The sequence below is a fragment of the Rhinopithecus bieti genome, unplaced genomic scaffold (genome assembly GCF_001698545.2).
Source record: "Rhinopithecus bieti isolate Rb0 unplaced genomic scaffold, ASM169854v2 scaffold_27016, whole genome shotgun sequence".
NCBI classification, from domain to species: Eukaryota; Metazoa; Chordata; class Mammalia; order Primates; family Cercopithecidae; genus Rhinopithecus; species Rhinopithecus bieti.
The window spans coordinates 1,080,972-1,089,140 of NW_016812222.1; the positions used below are offsets into that span (position 1 = coordinate 1,080,972).

At 41.5% G+C, this 8,169-nt stretch overlaps 1 long non-coding RNA gene across 1 annotated transcript; it reads left to right on the top strand.

The window, feature by feature from the left end:
- Positions 1-6,710: 6,710 nt before the first annotated feature.
- LOC108544530 (uncharacterized) lies at positions 6,711-7,458 on the top strand. Its single transcript, XR_001889873.1, has 3 exons — positions 6,711-6,779; positions 7,007-7,218; positions 7,292-7,458. It is a non-coding gene; the product is annotated as an uncharacterized LOC108544530 (long non-coding RNA).
- The last annotated feature ends 711 nt before the right edge of the window (positions 7,459-8,169 follow it).

The following is an 8,169-nucleotide window of genomic DNA, read 5'->3' on the forward strand; positions in this document are numbered from 1 at the left end:
GGTCACCGATTTCATGGCTGGATCCAGGAGGTGACCATACAATAGCATTAGGACTCTAGCTGTCTCTCCATCTGTCATCCCTGCTTCCCTGTCACCTTCATTTTCAGGGAACCTCTCCTCTTTTGGTGGCAAAGATAGCTGCCAGCAACTCAAATCTGGATTACAATTTATCCATTTAGAAAACCCTGTTAAGTGAGATTTTTCTCTAATAGTTCCAGCAAATTCCTGCGGAAGGCCCCCTCTGGCCTGCCTTGGGTCACATGCCCAACCATATGCCAGTCTCTGTGGCAAGAAGGATAAAGTGTTCTAATTGGCCAGGTCTGGTCATGTGCCCACCTCTGAAGTGGGTGTGGGGTTTACCTGGTCTGAGCTACAAGAATCGAGAGTGGTGAAGAGATGGTTTCCCAAAAGAATATGGGGAAATGACCAGTAAGCAGACAAAAACCCAGATGTTACTAGAGAGGCCTCTGTTGGAGCACTTAACACACTGTTGCCAGAAACTTGAGTTATATTTGTAGGATATGTCTGCCCCCAAATTTGTGAATTCTCTGGGAGTGACGTCCGACACCCAAACATCTAGCATAGTCAGTGCATGATAAACACCAGCATTCTCCTCTCCTCTCCTCTAGGTCCCCTGGTCCTTTTTGCCTTCAGTCCATGACTTGGTCAACCTTGGAGGACTCTGTCTGACTAGTGGATCAGTGCACTGGACAGACCAATGGGGCTGTACACAGTCCCTGACCTCTGCCCTCCTCGTCTGGCACAAGATGTCCGCCACCACAGGGCTATCAAGAGGCTGTCAGTTCTTAGTCCATATCATCAGTGTGACCTTGAGAAAGTCCCTCCTCCTCTCTGTGCCTCAGTGGTGTCTTCTGTTAAATAGGGGCTGGGAGAGGCATTAGCCTGAGAAGCATGTCCTCCTTTTCAGCACATTACATACCTCTTTATAATTTTTTCCTTGTCTCGGTACCACCTGTGCTGTAAATATTATGCAATTAATATTACATAATATTTTTTCTTTAAATGGTCCTTCTTTTAAAAACATAAATATATTATTTCAAAAGGAAAGCTGAGGGCCCTCCATAAATGGAAAACCAGTATCTCATGCCATAAATAGAAGGTAGCCATAAAAATAAGTACAATGAAAACAAAACAATGTCATCACATTCTAGCCAGATCCGGTTGCCTGCAAAAGGGTCTGGAGGCCTATTCTCTGTTAAAAAGGGAAGTAAGTGTTAAGAGAGGTGTTAAAAACACACCAGCATTGAACACAGACTTTCTCCTTAATAACAGGTTGAAGGAAAATGGGAAAGGGAGGAAGGTTCTTGCTCTGGGCTTTGGTGTTCTTTAGCTGGTGTGGCTCCACTGAGCAGCAACTCAGGTACAACCTGTTGTACCCAGCCCACTCTTAGAAAGCAGTGGATCTGGCCATCCCTTCCCAGGGAGGGGCTGCTGCTCCTGATTCACACAAGGCAGGTGGGAGGTCAGAGCCCCCGCCAGGAGAGAACCCGGGTTTAGGGATCTGATTTATGTTTTATAGTCAAATAAATGTACAATCTTGTGCCTTCCCAGAATAATGGCTGGGTTGAGAAGGCCAGTGAGGATAATATATCAAGTTATCTGACTCTGTGCCTACCTCAGCGGTCCCTACCTTCTCAGTCCCAGCTATCCCCACCAAGCAAGGCGTAGGTGAATAGCAATATATTTCATTGCATAAATTTGCATGAAGAACCTCTGGAAAGCTAAGAAATGAATAAAAGTGGTGGGAACCAAATAGACGGAAAATGGAGTGGGAATGAGCCTTTTCCCAGTATATGTTTTAATATATTTGAATCATATGAATATATTATTCATATTTTAAATAATAGAAACAAATATTTTCTAGCAACTGTTACGTAAGCAGACTTGGTGTTAAGCACTATGAGTTCATTCATTCATACATTCATTTATTCTTTCATTCATTCATCCTTTTATAAACAAAGTGATTCAATGAGCATTATTCACACAAACTGTGGATCAAGCCCTATGCTAGGCACTGAGAGCTTGTCTGTTCATTCAGTCAGTCAACTAACATCTATCAGGACTCTGTGACTTTGTTTGCTCATGTGAGGCTGGATCAGCAATAACCCCTGCCCTCGTGGTCTCTAGAAGGGTAGGCAGGTACCCTAACAAAGTTGGCTGCCAGGAGTCCAGAGAGTAGGTGCAATTTCCGCAAGCCTGGGAGATGAGAGATTGCCCACACTGTAGAACCTTGCACGTTGTCCTGGGAGGAAGGGGGCCAGATCCAGACATCATGAAGGCCTGGTCACAATGGGGAGGTGGTGGGCCATTATACAGCAGGGGAGGAGGCAGTCTTTGATACTGAGATGAATCCCATGCAAACCCTGCCCACTCCTCCTGAACTTCTGCCTTCATCCCTTCCCCAAAGCTCCCAAAGTCACATAGGATTTCCAAGTGCCAAATCCAAAGATTACATCTCCATACACATCCACTCCACTGCTCGGCAGCATTTGGTAGAACTGAATTTTCCATCTGGAAGAGAATCTGGTGGTTGCTGTGACAGAAACTTCTGGTTGTCCTCAAAATTTTACTCTCTCCTTCTTCTATAGACAGTTGAAGAACCTATTCTTCTGGCCAATAGGATATAAATAAAGTTGTGACCTCCAGGAAGTGTCCTTAAATATATGGAGCTTTGCTCCTTCATTTCTTCCTTCTTCTGGCTGACTGGAAAGCAGATGTGATGTCTGGAGCTCAAGTAGCTATTTTGTAACATGAGACACAGTTGGGAATGAAAGTCACACATGATGAAGTGACAAGATTGAAAAAACCTGGGTCTCTGAATCCACACGGTGCCTGACTGGTCACGAACTGCCTACTTCAGGACTTAGTGAATATGAGTTGAAAATAAACCACTTTCTTGTTTAAGCCAATTTTAAGCATTTTATGTTGTTTGCAGTTGAATTTAAAGCTAAGTGCTGCCTGCAGCTGTCATCTAACGAACATTTTCCTTTTTTCTTATGCTAAAAAGATCTTCACTTTGCTTTACGATCTACCCCTCTTTTCCTTTCTTTTTTTGGGGAAAATTCTGATTGGTCCAAGTAAATCATGGTGGTCTCCTTCCCTTCGCTGTAATTAGTTTAGGGATGGGCATGTGGCCTGTTTCTGGCCAATGAGACATAAAAGTAAGTCGCTCAGGGAAGAACTTCTAGGAAGGTTTATTTAAACAAAAGAAAAAGAGCGCTTTGGGAGGCTGAAGTGGAAGAATCACTTGAGTCCAGAAGTTTGAGACCAGTCTGGGCAACATAGTGAAATCTTGCCTCTACAAAAAGTTAAAAGAAAAGAAAAAGACATACATGGAAGAAATGGCTCTTTTCTGCCTCTGTACATAGCTGAGTGAAGATGTGATGGCTGGATCTGTGGCAATCATCTTGCAGCTATGAAGGGAATAGCTGAAGGAAGAGTAAAAAGATGGGGAAAAAATCTGAGTTCTTGATGATGATGTTCAGTTAACCAAAGCTCAAGTCACCCTACATCTGGGCTTCTTATTGTACGATAATAAATTCCCTTCTTGTTTACACTAGTCTGGTTTGTGTTGTTGCTTGCAGGTGAAGGTGTCTTAACTGTTATATTTTCCTTCTTAAAACACTCTCTTGTTATTCTACACACAGCACATACACAAACCTTTTAGAACTAATAAATTCAGCAAAGTAGTGGGATACGAAATAGATTTCACACAAATCAGTTGCATTTCTACACACTAACAATAAATAATCCAAAAGGAAATTAAGAAAGCAATTTCATTTACAATAGCATCAAAAAGAATAAAATACTTAGAAATAAACTTAACCTAGGAGATGAAAGGCTTGTACACTTGACTACAAAATGTTGCTGAAGGAAATTTAAAAGGACACAAATACATGGAAAGATATCCCATGTTCATGAATTAGAAGACTTAATACTTTTGGCTGGGCATGGTGGCTTATGCCTATAATCTCAGCACTTTGGGAGGCCAAGGCAGCCAGATCACTTGAGGTCAGGCATTCAAGACCAGCCTGGCCAACACAGTGAAACCCCGCCGCTATGAAAAATACAAAAATTAGCCAGGTGTGGTGGCACACACCTATAATCCTAGCTACTCAGGAGCCTGAGGCACGAGAATCGTTTGAACCTGGGAGGCAGAGTTTGTAGTGAGCTGAGATCGCGCCACTGCACTTTAGCCTAGGCAACAAACCAAGACTCCATCTCAAAAAAAAAAAAAGGAAGGAAGACTTAATACTTTCAAAATGTCAGTACTACCCAAAGAAATCTACAGAATTAATGCAATTCCTATCAAAATCTGGAGGATTTCTTTTTGCAGAAACACAAAAATTCATCCTAAAATTCATATGGAGTTTCAAGAGATCCTCAAATATCCAAAATCATCTTCAAAAAGAACAAAGTTGGAGGTCTCACACTTCCTGATTTCAAAACTTACTACAAAACTATAGTAATCACAGCAGTGTCATACTGGCATAAGAACAGAAATACATACCAGTGGAAGAAAATAGAGCCCAGAAATAAAGTCTCGTATATATGGTCAAATGACTTTTGACAAGACTGCCAAGACTATTCAATGAGGGAAAGTACAGTCTTTTCAACAAGTGATGTTGGGAAAACTGAATATTCACGTGCAAAAGAATGAATCTGAACCATTACGTTACATCATATGCAACAATTAACTCAAAATAGATCAAAGACCTAAATGTAAGAAATAAAATTATACAACTCTTAGAAGAAAACATAGGGAGAAAGCTTCTTGAAATTGGCATTGACAATGATTTCTTGAATACGATACCAAAAGCACAGGTAACAAAAGAAAAAAGGCAAATTAGGCTTCAGGAAAATTTAGAAATTTTGCACATCAAAAGACAGTATCAATAGAGTAAAAAGGAAACCCACAGAATGAGAGAAAATATTTGGAAAGCATAAATCTTATATGCCTTCTGATATGAAAAACCATATGTAATATGTGATAAAGTATACATCTGGATTGATATCCAGAATATATAAAGAATTCCTAAAACTCTACAGCAAAAAACACCCCACCAACCCAATTCAAAAATGACTTGAGTAGATATTCCTCCAAAAAAGATATACAAATGGCCAATACGTATATGAAAAGATGTTCAACATCACTAATCATTAGGGAAATGCAGTCAAAACTATAATGAGATACCACCTCAAACCCATTAAGATGGCTACTATTAAGAGAAAAAAAAGAAAAGAATAAGGTTTGCAAGGATGTGGAGAAATTGGAGCCCTGTCCACTGTTGGTGAGAATGTAAAATGATACAGCCTCTTGGAAAAAAGTGTGGTAGTTCCTAAAAATAACTAAACATAAAACTACCCTATGAGCCAGCATTTTTACTTCTGGGTATGTATCCAAAAGAAATGGAAACACTGTCTCAAAAAGATATTTGTATATCCATGTTCATATCACCATTACTCACAGTAGCTAAAATGTGGAAGCAAGGCCAGTGGCTGCGGTGGCTCACACCTGTAATCCCAGAACTTTGGGAGGCTGAAGGCAGATCCCTTGAGGTCAGAAGTTCAAGACCAGCCTGGCCAACACAGTGAAACCCCATCTCTACTAAAAATACAAAAATTAGTGTGGCGTGGTGGCGCACACCTGTCATGTCAGCTACTTGGGAGGCTGAGACATGAGAATCGCTTGAACCCAAGATGGGGAGGTGGCAGTGAGCTGAGATCGTGCCGCTGCACTCCAGCCTGGGCAACAGAGCGAGACTCCGTCTCAAAACAAATACAAAAACAAAAAATCAAGGCGTAAGTAACCCAAGTGTCCATCAACAGCTGAATGGAGAAGCAAAATATGGTGTATACATACACTGTCATATTATTCAGCCTTTAAAAAGAAATTCTAACACATACTACAACGTGGATGAACCATGAGAATGTTAAGTGAAATAAGCCAGTCACAAAAAGACAAATATTGTCCGATGTCACCTATATGAGGTACCTAGAATAGTCAAAGTTGAAGAGATAGAAAACAGAGGTACCTAGAATAGTCAAAGTTGTAGAGATGGAAAACAGAATGGTGGTTGCCAGGCACTGGGAGGAGAGAGGAATGGGGAGTTATTAACGAACGGGTATAGAGTTTCAATTGTACAAGATGAAATGAGTTCTGAAAATGGATGGTGGCGATGATTGTACAACATTATGACTGTACTTAATACCACTGAACTGTACACTTTAAAATGGTTAAGATGGCGTTGGCACATGTCTGTAGTCCCAACTACTCAGGAGGCTGAAGCAGGAGATCACTTGATCCCAGGAGGTTGAGGTCACCGTGAGCCATGATTGCGCCACTGCACTCCAGCCTGGGTGACACAGCAAGACCCTACCTCAAGAAAAAAAATATATAAAAAATAAAATAAAATGGTTTAGACGGTAAATTTTATGTTATGTGTATTTCACAATAACAAAAAAAAAGAAAAAAATGAAAAAGGGAATGCAACTCTGACACACTCTAAATATAAATGAGCCTTGAAGACATTATGCTAAGTGCAGTAAGCCAGTCACAAAAGGTCAAATACTGTGTGATTCCATTTATATGAGATACCTAGAGTGGTCACAGTCACAAAGACAGAATGTAGAATGGTGGTTGCCAGGGTCGGAGGGGGAGGAATGGGGAGTTATTGTTTAATAGGTATGGAGTTTCAGAATGGGAGGATGGAAATTTCTGGAGATGGATGGTGCGATGGCTGTACAACAATGTGAATGTATGTATATTTTAGCACAATTTTTTTTTTTTTTTGAGACAGGGTCTCACTCCCGTTGCCCAGGCTGGAGTGCAATAGTATAATCATGGCTCACTGCAGTCTCTACCTCCTGGGCTCAAATGATCCTCCCACCTCAGTCTCCTAAGTAGCTGGGACCACAGGCACACCACCAAGTCTTGATAATTTTTGTATTGTTTGTAGAAACAGGATCTCTCTTTGTTGCTCAGGCTGATCTTGAACTCTCGGGCTCAAGCAATCCTCCCACCTCAGCCTCCCACAGTGCCAGGATTATGGGCCATGCAATGTAGTGGTTTAAAGTGCCACGTTTACGTTGATGAATCCCAAGTGTACTCCTCCAGTCTCAACCTCTCCCGCTGAGCTCCAACTGCCTTGTTGACATTTGCACTTGGATATCTAATTGGCACCTCCAACTTGGCATGTGAGTAGTGTGATTCTGAGTTCCCTCTCCCTCACTTTCACGTCTTGTCACTCACCCACTCTTTGTGTCTCAGTAAACAGCACCACCATTCACCCAGCTCCTGCCAGAAACCTTGGAGTCATCCTTGATCCTTCCTTTGACAACTGCGCTCAAACAATCAAAAGGTTCTATCAGTGGACCCTAAAAAATGCCTCTCAAGGCCAACTATGTCTCTCCATCTCCAGTGCCATCTTTCACATTGACCACCATCTTTTGTGCAAATTACTACAATAACCTCCTTATTATAACCCATGTGTTTTGTCCTCCTCAAAGTCATAGCAGCCATTTTAAAGTTAATACCTAATAAAGTCACTCCACAGTTTAAAATCCTACAGTAAGTTTCTGCTGCTCTTAGAATAAAATCCAAACTCCTTACTGGGACCCACGAGATCTTGCATGACCCAGTTCCTGCCAACATTGCAGATCTCACACTCTGCTTGATTGGCTTATGCTTTAGCCACTGGCCCCTTTACTGTTTCTCAGATACACCAAACTCTTCTCTGTCTCAGGGACTTTGACCAGCCTATCCTTTCTGCATGGAAAGCCAGCTTCTTTTTATTCTTCACATTTTATCTTAAACATCATGTCCTCAGGAAGGCCTTGCATGAGCTCGTGATATCACGCAGGAATCAGCAAACAATGGCCCATGTTCCAAATCTGGCCCACCACCCGATTTTGTAAATAAAGTTTTACGGGGACGTAGTCATGCCCATTCGTTTACATATCGTCTATGGCTACTTTCCCAAAACAGTGGCGGAACTGTGAGTTGTGACAGACAAGGGATGTCACACAGAGTCTAAAATATGTACTATCTGATCCTTTACAGAAGAAGTTTGCTGACCCCTAATCTAAAGCAATTATTCCCTCTTCTTGAGTTGAACTCCATTGTATCACCACCCTTATTTCTTACAC